This window comes from Ranitomeya imitator, chromosome 5, assembly GCF_032444005.1.
Source record: "Ranitomeya imitator isolate aRanImi1 chromosome 5, aRanImi1.pri, whole genome shotgun sequence".
Lineage (NCBI taxonomy): Eukaryota > Metazoa > Chordata > Amphibia > Anura > Dendrobatidae > Ranitomeya > Ranitomeya imitator.
The window spans coordinates 331778156-331804777 of NC_091286.1; the positions used below are offsets into that span (position 1 = coordinate 331778156).

Genomic DNA, 26622 nt, shown 5'->3' on the forward strand with positions numbered 1-26622 from the left:
AGCCGATTCTTTCTTTGAAGTAAAACATTGTGTTTAAAAGTACAGTCTGATGTTAACACTCACTCAGAGACTTGAAAGGCTGAGTATCGTCCAATTTACGCATCAAACTTGTATGAGAAAAAAACTTTGATCAACACTGCACCTTAGGTCAGTCTCACACGTCCAGATATTTCCGGTACCGGAAAAAAACAGCCCCGGAGCTATCCATATCCGTGTGTCCATGTGTGCACATGTGCTATCCGTGTGTCCGTGTTTATCGTCCATGTGCGCTCCGTGTGCTGTCCGTGTATTGAGACAATTTGTTTCAATTTCTTAGTCTTAGGGTTACTAAGACTTTAAAAAGAGCACACGGACAGCACACAGGCGGCATCCATGTGCGATACGTGCTTACACGCACCCATTTACTTTAATGGATCCGTGTGATCCCACGAACACAGACATGTCTCCGTGCACACGGACACGCGGTCCGTGAAAAAACACGCAGACATCTGCAGACACAAATTTATTTTAATGTGTCTACATGTGTCAGTGTCTCCGGTATGTGAGGAAACTGTCACCACACGTACCGGAGCCACTGACGTGTGAAACCGGGCTTACATACAAAAAAAAAAAAAATCGGACAGCACTTGTTCGATGAATGCCGTGGTGTGATCAAGCAGTTATACAGATGAAAAAAGGTATGCCCACACACCACCGCGAAAGAGGCCAAAAGGACACTGCATTGGGTGTGTCAGATGTATAGAGCCCTAATAGTAGGGTTATTGTATACACACACCAAGCTCTTCCCTTACTGAAATACTCACAAAGGACTCATTAGTAAAATGCAAAGCACACTTTTCCATTCAGATATCTGATATAATCATACTGAGTTTTGGGGGTTTCTTCTGAGAGGTGGGCTAGCGGTTACTTGCCCGTGTATTGCTTCTATGGCAAGCTACAGCAACTGATGGACAGGACAGAAGCATTCCTTTAATAGTTATGCAGCTATTTGGTGTCGTAACCCCACCAGATTTGCTAGAAGGTGTGTGAGGCCCCAGACAAAAGTCTACCATAAATTGCTCATAAGATGGCGATCTTAAAACATATCACAGACAGTTTCAGTCTTTATGAAAAAACTTTTTTTATTGTCACGTTGCAGGGCCCATAACTAGAGATGAGCGAATTTGATCGGGTGAGGGCTTTTTCAGCAAGCTGTTGTATTTCCCATGTCCTTGCACTGATAACCTGTGTGATATTATAACTTATGATGATCAATGGTATATATTGGGTCAGCTGGCAGCATATTGAATAGTGTTTTGATATCTAGTCAATGAGAAGTACATTTATTTGCCTGTATCTGAACTGTTGATACCGTGTATTTTTCTATATGTATGCACTACCATGTATGTGTTCTTTTGTCCGTTTGGGGTGACCAGGTCTGGGCTACTTAGCCCTTTTGGCTTTTAAATGTTTTAATTGTGTTACTTACCTTGCCTTTTGTACAGTTCTAATAATAAAATTTAATATTTAGGCTGTCAATCATAAAAATCCGCAAAAAAAAACGCTATAATAAATCAAAGGGTTAGGGTTGGGGCTAAAGTTAGGGTTAGGGTTAAAGTTAGGGTTTGGATTACATTTACGGTTGGGATTAGGGTTGGGATTAGGGTTATGGTTGGGATTAGGGTTAGAGGTGTGTTTGGGTTAGGGTTTCAGATAGAATTGGGGATTTCCACTGTTTAGGCACATCAGGGGCTCTCCAAACGCAACATGGCTTCCTATCTCAATTCCAGTCAATTTTGCATTGAAAAGTCAAACGGCGCTCCTTCCCTTCCGGGCTCTGACATGCGCCCAAACAGTGGTTTACCCCTACATATGGGGTACAGCGTACTCAGGACAAATTGTACAACAACTTTTGGGGTCCAATTTCTCCTACCCTTGGTAAAATAAAACAAGTTGGCGCTGAAGTAAATTTTTTGTGAAAAAAAGTTAAATGTTCATTTTTTTTTTTTTTTAACATTCCAAAAATTCCTGTGACACACCTGAAGGGTTAATAAACTTCTTGAATGTGGTTTTGAGCACCTTGAGATGTGCAGTTTTTAGAATGGTGTCACACTTGGGTATTTTCTATCATATAGACCCCTAAAAGTGACTTCAAATGTGATATGATCCCTAACAAAAAATGGAGATGTAAAAATGAGAAATTGCTATGGGAGGTGGAGCCGCATATCCATCACTGTAATAGGCGGCACCACGTGACCGCTCATACAGGAGAAGCTGCGGCGAGAACAGGAAGCCGGGTAAGTATTTTATTAACAGCGAAGGGGGGGGGGGGGCGCACAGGGGGTGGGAGGGGGTTGGGGACAGGGATCTTTTTTTTAAACACACAAAAAAGATTTTTCATATCTTCTCTCCAGCAAACGATGCTGGAGAGAAGAAATGAATGGCGGCTTCAGCACCAGATGCAGGGGACAGCGCTTAACTGTAGTGCTGTCTCCTGCACGGTGCGTGTGGTCCTCAGTTGGCACACGGGCGGCACACGGATGCCGCACGTGTGCCACACTGATGTGCCAGATAAACGCATGGACACACGGACACGGATAATTCCGGTACCGGAATTATCTGGACGTGTGAGACTGGCCTAACAAAAAAAAAAATTTGGTTCCAAAATTGTGCTGATGTAAAGTAGACATGTGGGAAATGTTACTTATTAAGTATTTTGTGTGACATATCTCTGTGATTTAAGGGCAAAGAAATTCAAAGTTGGAAAATTGCAAAATTTTCCAAATTTCCGCCAAATTTCCACTTTTTTCACAAATAAACACAGGTAATATCAAAGAAATTTTACCACTATCATGAAGTACAATATGTCGTGAGAAAAAAATGTCAGAATCACCAGGATCCGTTTACGCGTTCCAGAGTTATAACCTCATAAAAGGACAGTAGACAGAATTGACCCGGTCATTAACTTCCAAACCACCCTTGGGGGTAAAGGGGTTAAGGAAAGAAGTCCGCAGCCATATGGAGACCAGCCAAACGCAAATGTGAACCCGACCTAACTTGTTAATTTCTCTGGCAGCTACACTGAGTTTTCTGTGCAGAATTTCTCCATAGACTTGCATTAGGTGTCGAAATTCTGCAGGTAAAAAACGCGAATGCATTGTTAGTGCTTTTCCTCGGGGGAAACACATCATAAACGCATGTAATTCACGCCTATGAATGTCACTAAAGTTTTCTCAAAGCAAAAGAAAACAGGAAGTATCAAAAACAAAGCCGCTTTATTTAAAGCATGAAACACCAAGAGACAAAAACAATAGCGTAAAAAACTAGATAAAAATGCATGTTTAAAAAACACAAACAATGAAAAAGTGCAAGTAACCTAATTTAAATAATAGGAGCAGAAATTCTATAACATCAAAAACTCGCTTAAAGCTCATGGTGGGAATGTAGTCTGACAGTCATGGGTGTTATGAAAGGCAATTCAGTACTACAATGGACATAGCGGTCAGAGCACATACAGTGATCTGACAATAACCCAAAATCATAGAACGAGCTCCGAGACGTGGGAACTCTGCAGACCGCAATCCTTAATCCTCTCCAAACAACACTAGAGGCAGCCGTGGATTGCGCCTAACTCTGCCTATGCAACTCGGCACAGCCTGAGAAACTAACTAGCCTGAAGATAGAAAATAAGCCTACCTTGCCTCAGAGAAATACCCCAAAGGAAAAGGCAGCCCCCCACATATAATGACTGTGAGTTAAGATGAAAAGACAAACGTAGAGATGAAATAGATTCAGCAAAGTGAGGCCCGACTTTCTTAACAGATCGAGGATAGAAAAGGTAACTTTGCGGTCTACACAAAACCCTAAAGAACACCACGCAAAGGGGGCACAAAGACCCTCCGTACCGAACTAACGGCACGGAGGTACACCCTTTGCGTCCCAGAGCTTCCAGCAACAAATAAGACAAGCTGGACAGAAAAAATAGCAAACAAATAGCAAAGAAGAACTTAGCTATGCAGAGCAGCAGGCCACAGGAATGATCCAGGGAAAAGCAAGTCCAACACTGGAACATTGACAGGAAGCCAGGATCAAAGCATTAGGTGGAGTTAAGTAGAGAAGCACCTAACGACCTCACCAGATCACCTGAGGGAGGAAACTCAGAAGCCGCAGTACCACTTCCCTCCACCAACAGAAGCTCACAGAGAGAATCAGCCGAAGTACCACTTGTGACCACAGGAGGGAGCTCTGCCACAGAATTCACAACAGTACCCCCCCTTGAGGAGGGGTCACCGAACCCTCACCAGAGCCCCCAGGCCGACCAGGATGAGCCACATGAAAGGCACGAACAAGATCGGGAGCATGGACATCAGAGGCAAAAACCCAGGAATTATCTTCCTGAGCATAACCCTTCCATTTAACCAGATACTGGAGTTTCCGTCTAGAAACACGAGAATCCAAAATCTTCTCCACAATATACTCCAATTCCCCCTCCACCAAAACCGGGGCAGGAGGATCAACAGATGGAACCATAGGTGCCACGTATCTCCGCAACAATGACCTATGGAATACGTTATGTATGGAAAAAGAATCTGGAAGGGTCAGACGAAAAGACACAGGATTAAGAACCTCAGAAATCCTATACGGACCAATGAAACGAGGTTTAAACTTCGGAGAGGAAACCTTCATAGGAATATGACGAGAAGATAACCAAACCAGATCCCCAACACGAAGTCGGGGACCCACACGGCGTCTGCGATTAGCGAAACGTTGAGCCTTCTCCTGGGACAAGGTCAAATTGTCCACTACATGAGTCCAAATCTGCTGCAACCTGTCCACCACAGTATCCACACCAGGACAGTCCGAAGACTCAACCTGTCCTGAAGAGAAACGAGGATGGAACCCAGAATTGCAGAAAAATGGCGAAACCAAGGTAGCCGAGCTGGCCCGATTATTAAGGGCGAACTCAGCCAAAGGCAAAAAGGACACCCAGTCATCCTGATCGGCAGAAACAAAGCATCTCAGATATGTTTCCAAGGTCTGATTGGTTCGTTCGGTCTGGCCATTAGTCTGAGGATGGAAAGCCGAGGAAAAAGACAAGTCAATGCCCATCCTACCACAAAAGGCTCGCCAAAACCTTGAAACAAACAGGGAACCTCTCTCAGAAACGATATTCTCTGGAATGCCATGTAAACGAACCACATGCTGGAAGAACAATGGCACCAAATCAGAGGAGGAAGGCAATTTAGACAAGGGTACCAGATGGACCATCTTAGAAAAGCGATCACAGACCACCCAAATGACTGACATCTTTTGAGAAACGGGAAGATCAGAAATAAAATCCATAGAGATATGTGTCCAAGGCCTCTTCGGGACCGGCAAGGGCAAAAGCAACCCACTGGCACGAGAACAGCAGGGCTTAGCCCGAGCACAAATCCCACAGGACTGCACAAAAACACGCACATCCCACGACAGAGACGGCCACCAAAAGGATGTAGCCACCAACTCTCTGGTACCAAAGATTCCAGGATGACCAGCCAACACCGAACAATGAACCTCAGAGATAACTTTATTGGTCCACCTATCAGGGACAAACAGTCTCTCCGCTGGACAACGATTAGGTTTATTAGCCTGAAATTTTTGCAGCACCCGCCGCAAATCAGGGGAGATGGCAGACACAATTACTCCTTCCTTGAGGATACCCGCCGGCTCAGACAAACCCGGAGAGTCGGGCACAAAACTCCTAGACAGGGCATCCGCCTTCACATTTTTAGAGCCCGGAAGGTACGAAATCACAAAGTCAAAACGGGCAAAAAACAGCGACCAACGAGCCTGTCTAGGATTCAACCGCTTAGCAGACTCAAGATAAGTCAAGTTCTTATGATCAGTCAATACCACCACGCGATGCTTAGCTCCTTCAAGCCAATGACGCCACTCATCGAATGCCCACTTCACGGCCAGCAACTCTCGGTTGCCCACATCATAATTTCGCTCAGCAGGCGAAAACTTCCTGGAAAAAAAAGCGCATGGTTTCATCACTGAGCAATCAGAACCTCTCTGCGACAAAACAGCCCCTGCTCCAATCTCAGAAGCATCAACCTCGACCTGGAACGGAAGAGAAACATCTGGTTGACACAACACAGGGGCAGAAGAAAAACGAATCTTCAACTCTTGAAAAGCTTCCACAGCAGCAGAAGACCAATTGACCAAATCAGCACCCTTCTTGGTCAAATCGGTCAATGGTTTGGCAATACTAGAAAAATTGCAGATGAAGCGACGATAAAAATTAGCAAAGCCCAGGAACTTTTGCAGACTTTTCAGAGATGTCGGCTGAGTCCAATCATGGATGGCTTGGACCTTAACAGGATCCATCTCGATAGTAGAAGGGGAAAAGATGAACCCCAAAAATGAAACCTTCTGCACACCAAAGAGATACTTTGATCCCTTCACAAACAAAGAATTAGCACGCAGGACCTGAAAAACTGTTCTGACCTGCTTCACATGAGACTCCCAATCATCCGAGAAGATCAAAATGTCATCCAAGTACACAATCAGGAATTTATCCAGGTACTCTCGGAAGATGTCATGCATAAAGGACTGAAACACTGATGGAGCATTGGCAAGTCCGAATGGCATCACTAGATACTCAAAATGACCCTCGGGCGTATTAAATGCAGTTTTCCATTCATCTCCTCGCCTGATTCGCACCAGATTATATGTACCACGAAGATCTATCTTGGTGAACCAACTAGCCCCCTTAATCCGAGCAAACAAATCAGATAACAATGGCAAGGGGTACTGAAATGTAACCGTGATCTTATTTAGAAGGCGGTAATCTATACAACGTCTCAGCGAACCATCCTTCTTGGCTACAAAAAAGAACCCTGCTCCTAATGGTGACGATGACGGGCGAATATGCCCCTTCTCCAGGGATTCCTTCACATAACTGCGCATAGCGGCGTGCTCAGGCACGGATAAATTAAACAGTCGACCTTTTGGGAACTTACTACCAGGAATCAAATTGATAGCACAATCACAATCCCTATGCGGAGGTAGGGCATCGGACTTGGGCTCATCAAATACATCCCGGTAATCAGACAAGAACTCTGGAACCTCAGAAGGGGTGGATGACGAAATTGACAGAAATGGAACATCACCATGTACCCCCTGACAACCCCAGCTGGACACCGACATGGATTTCCAATCTAATACTGGATTATGGGCTTGTAGCCATGGCAACCCCAACACGACCACATCATGCAGATTATGCAACACCAGAAAGCGAATATCCTCCTGATGTGCAGGAGCCATGCACATGGTAAGCTGGGTCCAGTATTGAGGCTTATTCTTGGCCAAAGGCGTGGCATCAATTCCTCTCAATGGAATAGGACACTGCAAGGACTCTAAGAGAAACCCACAACGCTTAGCATACTCCAAGTCCATCAAATTCAGGGCAGCGCCTGAATCCACAAATGCCATGACAGAATACGATGACAAAGAGCAGATCAAGGTAACGGACAGAAGAAATTTTGACTGTACCGTACCAATGGTGGCAGACCTAGCGAACCGCTTAGTGCGCTTAGGACAATCAGAGATAGCATGAGTGGAATCACCACAGTAGAAACACAGCCCATTCAGACGTCTGTGTTCTTGCCGTTTAACTCTGGTCAAAGTCCTATCGCACTGCATAGGCTCAGGTTTAAGCTCAGGTAATACCGCCAAATGGTGCACAGATTTACGCTCACGCAAGCGTCGACCGATCTGAATGGCCAAAGACATAGACTCATTCAAACCAGCAGGCATAGGAAATCCCACCATGACATCCTTAAGGGTTTCAGAGAGACCCTTTCTGAACATAGCTGCCAGCGCAGATTCATTCCATTGAGTGAGCACGGACCACTTTCTAAATTTCTGACAATATACCTCTATCTCATCCTAACCCTGACAAAGAGCCAGCAAATTTTTCTCTGCCTGATCCACTGAATTAGGTTCGTCGTACAGCAATCCGAGCGCCAGGAAAAACGCATCGATATTACTCAATGCAGGATCTCCTGGCGCAAGAGAAAATGCCCAGTCCTGAGGGTCGCCGCGCAAAAAAGAAATAACAATCAAAACCTGTTGAACTGGATCACCAGAGGAGCGAGGTTTCAAGGCCAGAAATAATTTACAATTATTCTTGAAACTCAGAAACTTAGTTCTATCTCCAAAAAAACAAATCAGGAATAGGAATTCTTGGTTCCAACATAGCTTTCTGATCAATAGTGTCTTGAATCTTTTGTACTCTTGCCGAGAGCTGATCCACAAATGAAGACAGACTTCTAATGTCCATCGCTACACCTGTGTACTGAACCACCCAAATGTCTAGGGGAAAAAAAAGGCAAAACACAGTGCAAAGAAAAAAAAATGGTCTCAGAACTTCTTTTTTCCCTCTATTGAGAATCATTAGTACTTTTGGCTTCCTGTACTGTTATGAAAGGCAATTCAGTACTACAATGGACATAGCGGTCAGAGCACATACAGTGATCTGACAATAACCCAAAATCATAGAACGAGCTCTGAGACGTGGGAACTCTGCAGACCGCAATCCCTAATCCTCTCCAAACAACACTAGAGGCAGCCGTGGATTGCGCCTAACTCTGCCTATGCAACTCGGCACAGCCTGAGAAACTAACTAGCCTGAAGATAGAAAATAAGCCTACCTTGCCTCAGAGAAATACCCCAAAGGAAAAGGCAGCCCCCCACATATAATGACTGTGAGTTAAGATGAAAAGACAAACGTAGAGATGAAATAGATTCAGCAAAGTGAGGCCCGACTTTCTTAACAGATCGAGGATAGAAAAGGTAACTTTGCGGTCTACACAAAACCCTAAAGAACACCACGCAAAGGGGGCAAAAAGACCCTCCGTACCGAACTAACGGCACGGAGGTACACCCTTTGCGTCCCAGAGCTTCCAGCAATAAATAAGACAAGCTGGACAGAAAAAATAGCAAACAAATAGCAAAGAAGAACTTAGCTATGCAGAGCAGCAGGCCACAGGAATGATCCAGGGAAAAGCAAGTCCAACACTGGAACATTGACAGGAAGCCAGGATCAAAGCATTAGGTGGAGTTAAGTAGAGAAGCACCTAACGACCTCACCAGATCACCCGAGGGAGGAAACTCAGAAGCCGCAGTACCACTTCCCTCCACAAACAGAAGCTCACAGAGAGAATCAGCCGAAGTACCACTTGTGACCACAGGAGGGAGCTCTGCCACAGAATTCACAACACATGGGTGGATCAGACCTCCACCCATGGCTGTTAACCAGCTAAAACCCACAGTCACTCTCTGACAATGGGATTTAACATGCTCCTCAGAGATTTGTTTGCTCAGATCGCATTGACCAAGGTTTCAGACCTTAAAGGGGTTGTTTCAGACCTGGGAACAGAGGTTATGTATAAGTTATACATACTGCCGGCAAGTGGGCACTCCATACACTTGTATGGACCAAGGCCGCGCCCTCTATTCGGTCACGCCCACTGGCCATCTGAGTCACTAAACGAGGCCTCGCTCCATACAAGTGTATAGCAAGACTCGAGCATGTCTCTCGAGCAACCACGCTACTCGGTGAATACCCTTCAAACCGATGCAAAGCACTTGAACTTAACAGCAATCGTCATATATCATTTTTTTTTTTACTTTTTTTTTTTAAACAACCCCAGTTCCAACCCTAACCCTAGTCCCAACCCAAACCTATCCCCAACACTAAGCCCAACCCTAACCCTTACTGCAAAGAATGAAAGAAATAAAAATTAAAAAATTAAAAATAATGTATCTACCTGAGGGGATGACATTTTTGGATTTTGATCACTGTGAAAGGGTCTGTCATATTTTTTTTTTTTTCAGGGAAAAGGAGGCAGAGGGCCAGAAGATGAAGCAGGAGGTCCGGAGAATGGCCGAGGTACTGGGGGCTCTTGGGGGACATCATTTCTTATGGCATCTATATCATGTCAGAAAAGAACGGATTTAATAGCGGGCAATTGTTTTTTACGTGATCGCCATTATTCATTGAATTATCGTGATCACGTGATCAGAGACTGGAAAATCCATGGTGTCAGCAACCCCTGCTAGATTTTCGGACTCTGGGGGATGCTGTAGGCTTATTCTTGATTGCTGTTTTAATACGGCAATGAGAGAATAAGGCTACTTTCACACTAGCGTTAACTGCAATCCGTCACAATGCGTCGTTTTGCAGAAAAAACGCATCCTGCAAAAGTGCTTGCAGGATGCGTTTTTCCCCCATAGACTTGTATTGACGACGCATTGCGACGGATTGCTTTGGCGGACCGTCGGGAGCAAAAAACGCTACATGTAACATTTTTTGCTTCTGACGGACCGCTTTTCCCGACCGCGCATGCGCGACCGGAACTCCGCCCCCACCTCCCCACACCTCACAATGGGGCAGCGGATGCGCCGGAGAAATGCATCCGCTGCCTCCGTTGTGCAGTGCGTTAAACGCTAGCGTCGGAATCTCTGCCCGACACATTGCGACGGGGAGATTCCGACACTAGTGTGAAAGTAGCCTAAGGCAACGTTGCGGAAGCCATTTTATTGAATATATACGTGGTTGTTAAGGGGTTACATGGCTGAAAAAACACAAAGAATTGAAGCTCCAGATTTGAAAAAATACTTTGAGGGTAAGTTCACACAGGGCGTTTTTGCTGCTTTTTTTTCTGCAGCAAAACCTGATCTTCTTGGCAGGCTGTGTCAAAAACGCAGATTTAGGTGCGTTTCCGGTGCGTTTTTTGTTGCTTATTTAGTGCGTTTTTGGTACATTTTTTGCTGCGTTTTTTTCTCTTTGTCCATGCTAATGTCCATGGATTTTGAGCAGCAAAAATGCAGCAAATAATAATACCTGCATTTTTGCTGCGTTTTTTTCTACACCCATTCAAGTCAATGGGTGAAAAAATGCAGCAAAAATGCTAAAAGAAGTGACATGCTCTATGTCGAAAAAACGCAGGAAAGCACAAAATACTGATCACACAAAAAACCAATGTGTGTGCATGAGATTTCTGAAATCTCATAGGCTTTGCTGGTACTGTAAAAAGCAGCTGGAAATTAGCATAAAATGCCCTGTGTGAACTTACCCTTAGGCCTCTTTCACACTTCCGCTTTGTAGTCCCGTCGAGATACGTCGTTTTTTGAGAAAACAGGATGCTACATTTTCTCATAGACTTGTATTAGCGATGTATCGCGACAGATGGCCACACATTTCGTCCGTCGTGCACTGGATCCTGCGGAATGTGACGGCCCGTCTTTTGCAAAAAACGTTTAATGAAACGTTTTTTGTCTGCAGTGGAAAAACATTCCCCGAAGCCTCAGACACTGGATCCTGCGCACACTGTGAAACGCAGGAATCCAGTGACGGATGCAGTTTTTACATCTGAGCATGCCTGGAAGCATATTCCAACCCGGGGAAAAGTCTCTCTCTCTCGCTCTCTCCCTCTTTTATTATAAAATTCGGCAAGGAACTCACACGACGCATCCGTCATAATACTGGATGCGTCATACACGTTTTCCTCTATTGCACAACATCCGTCCACGTGTCATTTCACTGCACTATGACGCACAGCCAACGACAGAAGTGTGAAAGAGGCCTTAAGGTTCAAATATGGAAGAAAAAAATAAGCATGTGTATGTGTGCATGAAATTTCAGGAATGCTGGTAGTGTAAAATGTTGCAAATTTTCTGAGGAAAAAACGTGGAAAACAAGCAGTGTTTACAAGACCTAAAAATGTAATTGTTTTAAAGCTATGGCTCTGTTCACATATCTAGGTGCCTTCTGTTTGTAATCTATCCAGTATTTAAAAAAAAAATGGATCCATTACAATCGCAGCAAAATGGATCAATACTTTGATATATTCACGTTTTTCTTCGGTTTGTAAATGATCCCTTTTAACTTGAGATTAGTGATGAGCGAATATACTCATTGCTCGAGTGATCTCCAAGTATTATTTAATGCTCGGAGATTAAGTTTTCATCGTCTCAGCTGAATGATTTACAGCTATTAGCCAGCTTAATTACATGTGAGGATTCCCTAGCAACCAGGCAACCCCCACATGTACTCAGCCTGGCTAATAGCTGTAAATCATTCAGCTGAGGCGATGAAAACTAAATCTCCGAACACTAACAAATACTCGGAGATCACCCGAGCAATAAGTATACTCGCTCATCACTACTAGAGATATCTAGGGCACCTTTAAATCGGATCCATTAAAGGATGACATAACATGATCATTCATTAGGATCCATTCCCATAGATTTCAATGTTAAAAAATATAGATCCAGTTATCCAGTTGATATCTGTTACTTGGTCGGACATTTTTTGATCCAGCTAAAAAACAAATAGAAGCTGAATTGTAGTCAAACGGAAAACATTTTAGAACATGTCTATCCCCATTCAAGGGAAAGGATCCAGTACTGGATCACATTATTTCCTATATTGACATCTCAAAACAGATCCAATAATGGAAATAACTGCAGGGCATGTGAACAAGGCCTGAGTGAGATCATTAAGATTGTGCATATAGTCTTGATAATCTGTGCTACATCTGTATATACTGTAGTGTACAGCCACCTGACTGAAATGTTTTAACATCCAAATAAAAGCCGTGTTCACATATTTGTTGTTATTATTTATTTTGGATCCAACTAGCGGCACCAGGCACATCCCATTGGCCATAGTGAGGTCTGTCTAGTTTCTGTAATAGCTTTTGATATTTTTACGGATAAAATAGTGCATCGTATTCTGCTTCTTTGGTCCGACCTGCAAAGTAATACTCCAATGTCTACAGAGCCTGAACTATGCTTCCAGTCAATACATTCCTCTAAGTATACTGTACAAACGGTACACCTTTGAGAACTGCTAACAACATTTTATATGTTAAATACATATCGTCTACTTGATACGTAGAGTTTAGATGCGCATATTCCTGAAGCATTTTTTTCACCCATATACAGACTCTTGATTTGAGATGACAGCTTTATAAGGATCTGTTATGCTCTCAGTTCAGGCCGAGGTCTCCATCCTTAACATGGGTGCATAATACACCTGTACCTGAATAACACTGGCCTAGCTCTTACTCTCTGCACATTACGTTCATTTTCGAGTGGCACCAAAAAGCCAGCATAAGAAAAGAAGCATCCCAATACACACTCTACAAACTAGCAACATGAACTCTCTCCTATAAGTGATATCCACACAAAGCTGGCCTCTTAACTGCTCCATAAATACAAAATGTGACAACTTTCTACACAGTGTTCATTAAAAATGTCCTATTATTTTTATTATAGTAAAGTCTGTGTAACTCCTGGTCACAGCTGGTTGACCTGTTGCTCCTGACATAGATCGAACAACATTGCTCTGTTTCTGCTCTGCCCATCCCTTCTTAGGGCAGTCCCACACGTCCAGATAATTCCGATACCGGAAAAATCGGTACCGGAATTATCCGTGTCCGTGTGCCCGTGCGTTTCTGTGGCACATCAGTGTGGCACACGTGCGGCACACGTGTGCCGCCCGTGTGCCCACTGGGTACCACACGCACTGTGCAGGAGACAGCGCTAAAGTTTAGCGCTGTCCCCTGCATCTGGTGCTGAAGCCGCGATTCATATCTTCCCTGCAGCAGCGTTTGCTGTAGAGAAGATATGAATATTCCTTTTTTTTTGTTTGTTTCTCGTGTTTAAAATAAAGCTCCATGTCCCCACCCCCTGTGCGCCCGCCCGCTGTTCTTAAAATACTCACCCGGCTCCCTCGCTGGCTGGCGCTGCTTCCTGTCCTGGCCGCACCTTCTACTGTATGAGCGGTGACATGGGGCCGCTCATTTACAGTAATGAATATGCAGCTCCACCCCTATGGGAGGTGGAGCCGCATATTCATGACTGTAATCGACGGCCCCACGTGACCGCTTATACAGGAGAAGGTGCGGCCAGGACAGGAAGTAGCGCCAGCCAGCGAGGGAGCCGGGTGAGTATTTTAAGAACAGCGGGCGGGAGCACAGAGGGTGGCAGGGGGGTGGGCACATGGATCTTTATTTTAAACACGAGAAACAAAAAAAAAGGAATATTCATATCTTCTCTACAGCAAACGCTGCTGCAGAGAAGATATCAATGGCGGCTTCAGCACCAGTGGGGAACAGCGCTTACTGTAGCGCTGTCTCCTGCACGGCACACGGACTGCACGCGGACAACATCCGTGTGCGGTACATGTTTTACACGGACCCTGTTGTGAATTCTGTTGTCAGGCTCCCTCCTGTGGTCATGAATGGTACTTCAGCTGGTTCTGTCCATGGACTTCCTCTGGTGGGTGTTTCTGAGTTTCACAGGTGACGAGGTTAATTCGTTAGCTGCTGCTCTATTTAACTCCACTTAGATCTTTGCTCCATGCCACCTGTCAATGTTCCAGTGTTGGTCTAGTTCACTCCTGGATCGTTCTTGTGACCTGTCTTCCCATCAGAAGCTTAGTTCCAGCTTGTATTTCTTTGGTTTGCTATTTTTTCTGTCCAGCTTGCTATTTAATTTGTTGTCTTGCTTCCTGGAAGCTCTGGGACGCAGAGAGAGCGCCTCCGCACCATGAGTCGGTGCGGAGGGTCTTTTTGCGCCCTCTGCGTGGTCTTTTTGTAGGTTTTTGTGCTGACCGCAAAGTAACCTTTCCTATCCTCGGTCTGTTCAGTAAGTCGGGCCTCACTTTGCTAAATCTATTTCATCTCTGTGTTTGTATTTTCATCTTTACTCACCGTCATATGTGGGGGGCTGCCTTTTCCTTTGGGGAATTTCTCTGAGGCAAGGTAGGCTTTATTTTTCTATCTTCAGGGCTAGCTAGTTTCTTAGGCTGTGCCGAGTTGCATAGGGAGCGTCAGGCGCAATCCACGGCTATTTCTAGTGTGTTTGATAGGATTAGGGATTGCGGTCAGCAGAGTTCCCACGTCCCAGAGCTCGTCCTTATTATCAGTAACTATCAGGTCATTCCGTGTGCTCTTAACCACCAGGTCCATTATTGTCCTGACCACCAGGTCATAACAGTACAGGTGGCCCAAAGTACTAATGCATCTCAATAGAGGGATAAGAGAAGTTCTGAGACCATTTTTTTTTTCTTTGCAGTGTGTTTTGTCTCTATTTTCCCCTTTACCTCTGGGTGGTTAAGGACACTGGTGTAAACATGGACATTCAAGGTCTGTCCTCTTGGATGGATAATCTCACTACAAGGATACAAAACATTCAAGATTTTGTGGTTCAGAATCCGATGTCAGAGCCTAGGATTCCAATTCCTGATTTGTTTTTTGGTGATAGATTTAAGTTCTTGAATTTGAAAAATAATTGTAAATTGTTTCTTGCCTTGAAACCTCGCTCCTCAGGTGACCCTGTTCAACAAGTAAAAATCATTATTTCTTTGTTACGTGGTGACCCTCAAGACTGGGCATTTTCCCTTGCGCCAGGAGATCCGGCATTGCGTGATGTTGATGCGTTTTTCCTGGCGCTTGGATTGCTTTATGACGAACCTAATTCAGTGGATCAGGCAGAGAAAATCTTGCTGGCTCTGTGTCAGGGTCAGGATGAAGCGGAGATATATTGTCAGAAGTTTAGAAAGTGGTCTGTGCTCACTCAGTGGAATGAATGTGCCCTGGCAGCAATCTTCAGAAAGGGTCTCTCTGAAGCCCTTAAGGATGTCATGGTGGGGTTTCCCATGCCTGCTGGTCTGAATGAGTCTATGTCCTTGGCCATTCAGATCGATCGACGCTTGCGTGAGCGTAAAGCTGTGCACCATTTGGCGGTACTATCTGAGCATGGGCCTGAGCCTATGCAATGTGATAGGACTTTGACCAGAGCTGAACGGCAAGAACACAGACGTCGGAATGGGCTATGTTTTTACTGTGGTGATTCCACTCATGCTATCTCCGATTGTCCTAAGCGCACTAAGCGGTTCGCTAGGTCTGCCACCATTGGTACGGTACAGTCAAAATTTCTATTGTCTGTTACTCTGATTTGCTCTTTGTCATCCTATTCTGTTATGGCATTTGTGGATTCAGGTGCTGTCCTGAATTTGATGGACTTGGAGTATGCTAGGCGCTGTGGTTTTTTCTTGGAGCCCTTGCAGTATCCTATTCCATTGAGAGGAATTGATGCTACGCCTTTGGCCAAGAATAAGACTCAGTATTGGACCCAATTGACCATGTGCATGGCTCCTGCACATCAGGAGGATATCCGCTTTCTGGTGTTGCATAATCTGCATGATGTGGTCATTTTGGGGTTGCCATGGCTACAGGTTCATAATCCAGTATTGGACTGGAAATCTATGTCTGTGTCCAGCTGGGGTTGCCAGTGGGTACATGGTGATGTTCCATTTTTGTCTATTTCGTCTTCCACTCCTTCTTAAGTTCCAGAGTTTTTGTCGGATTATCGGGATGTATTTGATGAGCCCAAAGCCAGTGCCCTACCTCCTCATAGGGATTGCGATTGTGCAATTAATTTGATTCCTGGTAGTAAGTTTCCTAAGGGCCGATTGTCCAATTTATCTGTGCCAGAACACGCCGCTATGCGGAGTTATATAAAGGAATCCTTGGAGAAAGGCCATATTCGCCCGTCGTCATCACCGTTAGGAGCAGGGTTCTTTTTTGTGGCCAAGAAGGATGGTTCTTTGAGACCTTGTATTGATTACCGCCTTCTTAATAAAATTACAGTCAAATTTCAGTATCCTTTGCCGTTGCTGTCTGATTTGTTTGCTCGTATTAAAGGGGCTAGTTGGTTCACCAAGATAGATCTTCGAGGGGCGTATAATCTTGTGCGTATTAAACAAGGCGATGAATGGAAAACAGCATTTAATATGCCCGAGGGCCATTTTGAGTACCTGGTTATGCCATTCGGGCTTTCCAATGCTCCATCAGTATTTCAGTCCTTTATGCATGACATCTTCCGAGAGTACCTGGATAAATTCCTGATTGTGTATTTGGATGATATTTTGGTCTTTTCGGATTTTTGGGAGTCTAATGTGAAGCAGGTCAGAATGGTGTTCCAGGTCCTTCGTGCGAATTCCTTGTTTGTGAAGGGGTCAAAGTGTCTCTTTGGAGTTCAGAAGGTTTCATTTTTGGGGTTCATTTTTTCCCCTTCTACTATCGAGATGGACCCTGTTAACCCCTTTACCCCCAAGGGTGGTTTGCACGTTAATGACCAGGCCAATTTTTACAATTCTGACCACTGTCCCTTTATGAGGTTATAACTCCGAAACGCTTCAACGGATCCTGGTGATTCTGACATTGTTTTCTCGTGACATATTGTACTTCATGATAGTGGTAAAATTTCTTTGATAGTACCTGCGTTTATTTGTGAAAAAAACGGAAATTTGGCGAAAATTTTGAAAATTTCGCAATTTTCAAACTTTGAATTTTTATGCAATTAAATCACAGAGATATGTCACACAAAATACTTAATAAGTAACATTTCCCACATGTCTCCTTTACATCAGCATAATTTTGGAACCAATTTTTTTTTTTGTTAGGGAGTTATAAGGGTTAAAAGTTGACCAGCAATTTCTCATTTTTACAACACCATTTTTTTTTAGGGACCACGTCTCATTTGAAGTCATTTTGAGGGGTCTATATGATAGAAAATGCCCAAGTGTGACACCATTCTAAAAACTGCACCCCTCAAGGTGCTCAAAACCACATTCAAGAAGTTTATTAACCCTTCAGGTGTTTAATAGGAATTTTTGGAATGTTTAAATAAAAATGAACATTTAACTTTTTTACACAAAAAATTTACTTCAGCTCCAATTTGTTTTATTTTACCAAGGGTAACAGGAGAAATTGGACCCAAAAAGTTGTTGTTCAATTTGTCCTGAGTACGCTGATACCCCATATGTGGCAGTAAACCACTGTTTGGGCGCATGGGAGAGCTCGGAAGGGAAGGAGCGCTATTTGACTTTTCAATGCAAAATTGACAGGAATTGAGATGGGACGCCATGTTGCGTTTGGAGAGCCACTGATGTGCCTAAACATTGAAACCCCCCACAAGTGACACCATTTTGGAAAGTAGACCCCCTAAGGAACTTATCTGGATGTGTGGTGAGCACTTTGACCCACCAAGGGCTTCACAGAAGTTTATAATGCAGAGCCATAAAAATAAAACAAAATTTTTTTCCCACAAAAATTATTTTTTAGCCCCCAGTTTTGTATTTTCCCTAGGGTAACAGGAGAAATTGGACCCCAAAAGTTGTTGTCCAATTTGTCCTGAGTACGCTGATACCCCATATGTGGGGGGGAACCACCGTTTGGGCGCATGGGAGGGTTCGGAAGGGAAGGAGCGCCATTTGGAATGCAGACTTAGATGGAATGGTCTGCAGGCGTCACATTGCGTTTGCAGAGCCCCTAATGTACCTAAACAGTAGAAACCCCCCACAAGTGACACCATTTTGGAAAGTAGACCCCCTAAGGAACTCATCTTGATGTGTTGTGAGAGCTTTGAACCCCCAAGTATTTCACTACAGTTTATAACGCAGAGCCATGCAAATAAAAAATATTTTTTTTTCCACAAAAATTATATTTTAGCCCCCAGTTTTGTATTTTTCCAAGGTTAGCAGGAGAAATTGGACCCTAAATGTTGTTGTCCAATTTGTCCTGAGTACGCTGATACCCGATATGTGGGGGGGAACCACCGTTTGGGCGCATGGGAGGGCTCGGAAGGGAAGGAGCATCATTTGGAATGCAGACTTAGATGGATTGGTCTGCAGGCGTCACATTGCGTTTGCAGAGCCCCTAATGTACCTAAACAGTAGAAACCCCCCACAAGTGACCCCATATTGGAAACTAGACCCCTCAATGAACTTATCTAGATGTGTTGTGAGAACTTTGAACCCCCAAGTGTTTCACTACAGTTTATAACGCAGAGCCGTGAAAATAAAAAATCTTTTTGTTTTCCCACAAAAATTATTTTTTAGCCCCCAGTTTTGTATTTTCCCAAGGGTAACAGGAGAAATTGGTCCACAAAAGTTGTTGTCCAATTTGTCCTGAGTACGCTGATACCCCATATGTTGGGGTAAACCCCTGTTTGGGCACACAGGAGAGCTCGGAAGGGAAGGAGCACTGTTTTACTTTTTCAACGCAGAATTGGCTGGAATTGAGATCGGACGCCATGTCGTGTTTGGAGAGCCCCTGATGTGCCGAAACAGTGGAAACCCCCCAATTATAACTGAAACCCTAATCTAAACACACCCCTAACCCTAATTCCAACGGTAACCCTAACCACACCTCTAACCCTGACACACCCCTAACCCTAATCCCAACCCTATTCCCAACTGTAAATGTAATCTAAACCCTAACCCTAACTTTAGCCCCAACCCTAACTGTAGCCCCAACCCTAACCCTAGCCCTAACCCTAGCCCTAACCCTAGCCCTAACCCTAACCCTAGCCCTAACCCTAGCCCTAACCCTAGCCCTAACCCTAGCCCTAACCCTAGCCCTAGCCCTAACCCTAGCCCTAGCCCTAACCCTAGCCCTAGCCCTAGCCCTAACCCTAGCCCTAATGGGAAAATGGAAATAAATACATTTTTTTTTATTTTTCCCTAACTAAGGGGGTGATGAAGGGGGGTTTGATTTACTTTTATAGCGAGTTTTTTAGCGGATTTTTATGATTGGCAGCCGTCACACACTGAAAGACCCTTTTTATTGCAAAAAATATTTTTTGCAATACCACATTTTGAGAGCTATAATTTTTCCATATTTTGGTCCACAGAGTCATGTGAGGTCTTGTTTTTTGCGGGACGAGTTGACGTTTTTATTGAAAACATTTTTGGGCACGTGACATTTTTTTATCGCTTTTTATTCCGATTTTTGTGAGGAAGAATGACCAAAAGCCAGCTATTCATGAATTTCTATTGGGGGAGGCGTTTATACCGTTCCGCGTTTGGTAAAATTGATAAATCAGTTTTATTCTTCGGGTCAGTACGATTACAGCGATACCTCATTTATATCATTTTTTTATGGTTTGGTGCTTTTATACGATAAAAACTATTTTACAGAAAAAATAATTATTTTTGCATCGCTTTATTCTCAGGACTATAACTTTTTTATTTTTTTGCTGATGATGCTGTATGGCGGCTCTTTTTTTGCGGGACAATATGACGCTTTCAGCGGTACCATGGTTATTTATATCTGTCCTTTTGATCGCGTGTTATTCCACTTTTTGTTCGGCGGTATGATAATAAAGCGTTGTTTTTTGCCTCGTTTTTTTTTTTTTTTTTCTTACGGTGTTTACTGAAGGGGTTAACTAGTGGGACAGTTTTATAGGTCGGGTCGTTACGGACGCGGCGATACTAAATATGTGTACTTTTATTGGTTTTTTTTTTTTATTTAGATGAAGAAATGTATTTATGGGAATAATATTTTTTTTTTTTTTCATTATTTTGGAATATTTTTTTTTATTTTTTTTACACATTTGGAAAATTTTTTTTTTTACTTTTTTACTTTGTCCCAGGGGGGGACATCACAGATCAGTGATCTGACAGTTTGCACAGCACTCTGTCAGATCACTGATCTGACATGCAGCGCTGCAGCCTTCACAGTGCCTGCTCTAAGCAGGCTCTGTGAAGCCACCTCCCTCCCTGCAGGACCCGGATCCGCGGCCATCTTGGATCCGGGGCTCGAGCAGGGAGGGAGGTGAGGAGACCCTCGCAGCAACGCGATCACATCGCGTTGCTGCGGGGGGCTCAGGGAAGCCCGCAGGGAGCCCCCTCCCTGCGCGGTGCTTCCCTGCACCGCCGGCACATCGCGATCATCTTTGATCGCGGTGTGCCAGGGGTTAATGTGCCGGGGGCGGTCCGTGACCGCTCCTGGCACATAGTGCCGGATGTCAGCTGCGATAAGCAGCTGACACCCGGCCGCGATCGGCCGCGCTCCCCCCGTGAGCGCGGCCGATCGGCTATGACGTACTATCCCGTCCAGGGTCAGATAAGCCCAGGGCACCTCGACGGGATAGTACGTCTAAGGTCACAGAGGGGTTAAAGTCCAGGCCATTTACGATTGGACTCAGCCGACATCTGTGAAGAGCCTGCAAAAGTTCCTGGGCTTTGCTAATTTTTATCGGCGCTTCATCGCTAATTTTTCTACTGTTGCTAAACCGTTGACTGATTTGACCAAGAAGGGTGCTGATGTGGTCAATTGGTCTTCTGCGGCTGTAGAGGCTTTTCAGGAGTTGAAGCATCGTTTTTCTTCTGCCCCTGTGTTGTGCCAGCCAGATGTTTCGCTTCCGTTTCAGGTTGAGGTTGATGCTTCTGAGATTGGAGCAGGGGCTGTTTTGTCGCAGAGAAGTTCTGATGGCTCGGTGATGAAGCCATGTGCTTTCTTTTCTAGAAAGTTTTCGCCTGCTGAGCGTAATTATGATGTTGGTAATTGTGAATTGTTGGCCATGAAGTGGGCATTCGAGGAGTGGCGTCATTGGCTGGAAGGAGCCAAGCATCGCGTGGTGGTCTTGACAGATCACAAGAATTTGACTTATCTTGAGTCTGCCAAACGGTTGAATTTGAGACAGGCTCGATGGTCGTTATTTTTCTCCCGTTTTGATTTTGTGGTTTCGTACCTTCCGGGCTCTAAGAATGTGAAGGCTGATGCCCTGTCAAGGAGTTTTGTGCCTGATTCTCCGGGTGTTCCTGAGCCGGCGGGTATTCTCAAAGAGAGGGTAATTTTGTCTGCCATCTCCCCTGATTTGCGGCGGGTGCTGCAAAAATTTTAGGCTGATAGACCTGACCGTTGCCCAGCGGAGAAACTGTTTGTCCCTGATAGATGGACTAGTAGAATTATCTCTGAGATTCATTGTTCAGTGTTGGCTGGGCATCCTGGAATCTTTGGTACCAGAGATTTGGTGGCTAGATCCTTCTGGTGGCTGTCTTTGTCACGGGATGTGCGTTCTTTTGTGCAGTCCTGTGGGACTTGTGCTCGGGCTAAGCCCTGCTGTTCTCATGCCAGTGGGTTGCTTTTGCCCTTGCCGGTCCCGAAGAGGCCCTGGACGCATATTTCTATGGATTTTATTTTGGATCTCCCCGTCTCTCAAAAGATGTCGGTCATTTGGGTGGTTTGTGATCGCTTTTCTAAGATGGTCCATTTGGTACCTTTGTCTAAATTGCCTTCCTCCTCTGATTTGGTGCCATTATTTTTCCAGCATGTGGTTCGTTTACATGGTATCCCGGAGAACATCGTTTCTGACAGAGGTTCCCAGTTTGTTTCAAGGTTTTGGCGATCCTTTTGTGCTAGGATGGGCATTGATTTGTCTTTTTCCTCGGCTTTCCATCCTCAGACAAATGGCCAAACTGAACGAACTAATCAAACTTTGGAAACATATCTGAGATGCTTTGTTTCTGCTGATCAGGATGATTGGGTGTCCTTTTTGCCGTTGGCTGAGTTCGCCCTTAATAATCGGGCCAGCTCGGCTACTTTGGTTTCGCCGTTTTTCTGCAATTCTGGTTTCCATCCTCGTTTCTCTTCAGGGCAGGTTGAGTCTTCAGACTGTCCTGGTGTAGATACTGTGGTGGAAAGGTTGCAGCAGATTTGGACTCATGTGGCGGACAATTTGACATTGTCCCAGGAGAAGGCTCAACGTTTCGCTAACCGCCGGCGCTGTGTGGGTCCCCGACTTCGTGTTGGGGATTTGGTTTGGTTGTCGTCTCGTTATGTTCCTATGAAGGTTTCCTCTCCTAAGTTTAAGCCTCGTTTCATTGGTCCGTATAAGATTTCTGAGGTTATCAATCCTGTGTCATTTCATTTGGCCCTTCCTGCTTCTTTTGCCATCCATAATGTGTTCCATAGGTCGTTATTGCGGAGATACGTGGCGCCTGTGGTTCCATCCGTTGATCCTTCTGCCCCGGTGTTAGTTGAGGGGGAGTTGGAGTATGTGGTGGAGAAGATTTTGGATTCTCGTGTTTCGAGACGGAAACTCCAGTACCTGGTCAAGTGGAAGGGTTATGGTCATGCTGCCGATCTGGTTCGTGCCTTTCATTTGGCTCATCTTGGTCGGCCTGGGGGCTCTGGTGAGGGTTCGGTGACCCCTCCTCAAGGGGGGGGTACTGTTGTGAATTCTGTTGTCAGGCTCCCTCCTGTGGTCATGAATGGTACTTCAGCTGGTTCTGTCCATGGACTTCCTCTGGTGGGTGTTTCTGAGTTTCACAGGTGACGAGGTTAATTCGTTAGCTGCTGCTCTATTTAACTCCACTTAGATCTTTGCTCCATGCCACCTGTCAATGTTCCAGTATTGGTCTAGTTCACTCCTGGATCGTTCTTGTGACCTGTCTTCCCATCAGAAGCTTAGTTCCAGCTTGTATTTCTTTGGTTTGCTATTTTTTCTGTCCAGCTTGCTATTTAATTTGTTGTCTTGCTTGCTGGAAGCTCTGGGACGCAGAGGGAGCGCCTCCGCACCGTGAGTCGGTGCGGAGGGTCTTTTTGCGCCCTCTGCGTGGTCTTTTTGTAGGTTTTTGTGCTGACCGCAAAGTAACCTTTTCTATCCTCGGTCTGTTCAGTAAGTCGGGCCTCACTTTGCTAAATCTATTTCATCTCTGTGTTTGTATTTTCATCTTTACTCACCGTCATATGTGGGGGGCTGCCTTTTCCTTTGGGGAATTTCTCTGAGGCAAGGTAGGCTTTATTTTTCTATCTTCAGGGCTAGCTAGTTTCTTAGGCTGTGCCGAGTTGCATAGGGAGCGTTAGGCGCAATCCACGGCTATTTCTAGTGTGTTTGATAGGTTTAGGGATTGCGGTCAGCAGAGTTCCCACGTCCCAGAGCTCGTCCTTATTATCAGTAACTATCAGGTCATTCCGTGTGCTCTTAACCACCAGGTCCATTATTGTCCTGACCACCAGGTCATAACAGAACCCATTGACTTTAATGGGTCTGTGTAATCCGTGCTCTCCCACGAACACTTACATGTCTCCGTGTTTGACACACGGAGACACGGTCCGCAAAAAATCAATGACATCTGCACAGATGCATTGATTTCAGTGTGTCTACGTGTGTCAGTGGCTCCGGTACGTGAGGAAACTGTCACCTCACGTACCGGAGCCACTGACGTGTGAAACCGGCCTTAAAAATAGTAGCAGAATTGGAGAGGAGGAGGATGTACAGGACAGATCAGAGTGTGAATTGGGGAGTACATAAGGTTTCATAGAGGGATGATCACACAAGCGAGGAAAGCACACAAAGAGATTCTGCAGAGAGAGATCACACAGACAGGGTATGGGTGTAAAGTGAGCATCACACTCAGTGTCTGCATCATTGTCTGTCAGCACAAGGGAGAGAGGTTCCTCACAGGCTGCAGAATGGGGAAGCAGTACAGGAATAAAGCTGAACAGAGCCATGAGAGCTAGTGAAGACAGCAGCACACGGGTCACACAGATCTCACACCTTGTACTGGGAGTGACAATAAGAACAAACATCCACAACAAGAATCAAGCTGCAAACTACGGTAAATCACTGGTGCGGGAAAAGAATCAAGGAATGAAGATTACAGCTGGACACTTAGTGCAACGTTTCATGCAACCCTCCACCTTAGGTCATGTAAACATGGCATGTGATAGATGCTGGTGTTCCCAAATAGTTTTTGAAGCAAAAAGGCTTGTGGGCTCTTTGCAGCCTGCTTTTCACACTGCTGTACATATGTTCATTATTTTTAATGTTTATTGTGACCTTTCCAAGAGGAATCTGCTTGAAAAGCACGCCATGTGCACATAGCCTTCCTTAGGCCGGTTTCACACGTCAGTGGCTCCGGTACGTGAGGTGACAGTTTCCTCACGTACCGGAGCCACTGACACATGTAGACGCATTAAAATCAATGCATCTGTGCAGACGTCATTGATTTTTTGCGGACCGTGTCGCCGTGTGCCAAACACGGAGACATGTCAGTGTTCGTGGGAGTGCACGTATTACACGGACCCATTAAAGTCAATGGGTCCGTGTAAAACACGTACCGCACACGGACATTGTCCGTGTGCAGTCCGTGTGCCGTGCAGGAGACATTGCTACATTAAGCGCTGTCCCCCCCACCATTCATATCTTCCCTGCAGCAGCGTTTGCTGTAGAGATGGTATGAATAATTGTGTGTAAAATCAACATCCAGGTCCCCACCCCCCTCCCGCCCCCTGTGCGCCCGAACCCCCTTCCCGCTGTGATTAAAATACTCACCCGGCTCCATCGCAGCGTCCTGTCCTGGCCGCACCTTCTACTGTATGAGCGGTCACGTGGGGTCGCTCATTTACAGTAATGAATATGCGGCTCATGATTGTAATCGGCGGCCCCACGTGACCGCTCATACAGCACAAGGTGCGGCCAGGACAGGAAGCAGCGCCAGCCAGCGAGGGAGCTGGGTAAGTGTTTTAATCACAGCGGGAAGGGGGGGGGGGGGGGCGCACAGTGGGTGGGAGGGGGTGGGGACCTGGATCTTGATTTTACACACAATTATTCATACCATCTCTACAGCAAACGCTGTTGCAGGGAAGATATGGATGGAGCTTCAGCACCAGATGCAGGGGACAGCGCTAAACTTTAGCGCTGTCTCCGGCACGGTGCGTGTGGTACCCAGCACGGTGCGTGTAGTACCCAGTGGGCACACGGGCGGCACACGTGTGCCACACTGATGTGCCACAGAAACGCACCGGCACACGGACACGGATAATTCCGCTACCGATTTTTCCGGTACCGGAATTATCTGGACGTGTGAAACTGGCCTTAGACTGAGAAGTGACTTACTGCTGCGCTCCATATGCCATTATGATGGCCAACTTGGAAGCAGGAGGAAAATAATGCCAATCTGAGCGGAGGAGACAATGAAAGGCAATGGAGGGCACCAGGGACTGGCAGACACAGACAGATGTTGAGCCCAGTGCAAGAACAATATATGGGCCCTTTGCCATTTAACCCCTTAACGACCGCCGATACGCCTTTTAACGGCGGCTGCTAAGGGTACTTAAACCACAGCGCCGTTAATTAACGGCGCTGTGGAAAAAGTAAATAGCGCCCCCCAGAGTCGGATTTTCTCCGGGGTCTCGGCTGCCGGGGGTAGCCGAGACCCCAGAGAACATGATTTGGGGTTTTTTTTACCGACCCCGCATTTGCAATCGCCGGTAATTAACCGTTTACCGGCAATCGCAAAAAAAAAAAAAGAGATTTCTTTTTAATTTCTCTGTCCTCCGATGTGATCGCACATCAGAGGATAGAGAAAGGGGGTCCCAGGTAGCCCCCCAATACTTACCTGTCTCCCCCGGTGCTCCCCGTGGCTCCCGATGGGCGCCACCATCTTCAAAATGGCGGGCGCATGCGCAGTGCGCCCGCTGGCCGGCAGCGGGAGAATCTTTGGGGTCTCGGCTGCCGGGGGTAGCGGAGACCCTAAAGAACATGATCGGGGTCGGTATTACCGACCCCTGTTTTGCGATCGCCGGTAATTAACTGTTTACCGGCGACCGCAAAAAAAAAAAAAAGCAAAGTGTAATTCTCTGTCCTCTGATGTGATTGCACATCAGAGGACAGAGAAATAGGGGGATTCGGGGACCCTATTATACTTACCGGTGTCCCTGGGTCCTCCTGCTGCTCCTCCTGGCCCGCCGGCGTCTTCTTGGCAAAAGAAAATGGCGGGCGCATGCGCAG

General features: G+C 45.5%; 1 protein-coding gene across 4 annotated transcripts in view; it reads right to left on the reverse strand.

Moving 5' to 3' along the window:
- Positions 1–26622, reverse strand: part of ANKRD6 (ankyrin repeat domain 6) — a 330735-nt gene that overhangs the window by 217463 nt on the left and 86650 nt on the right. The window lies entirely within an intron of this gene.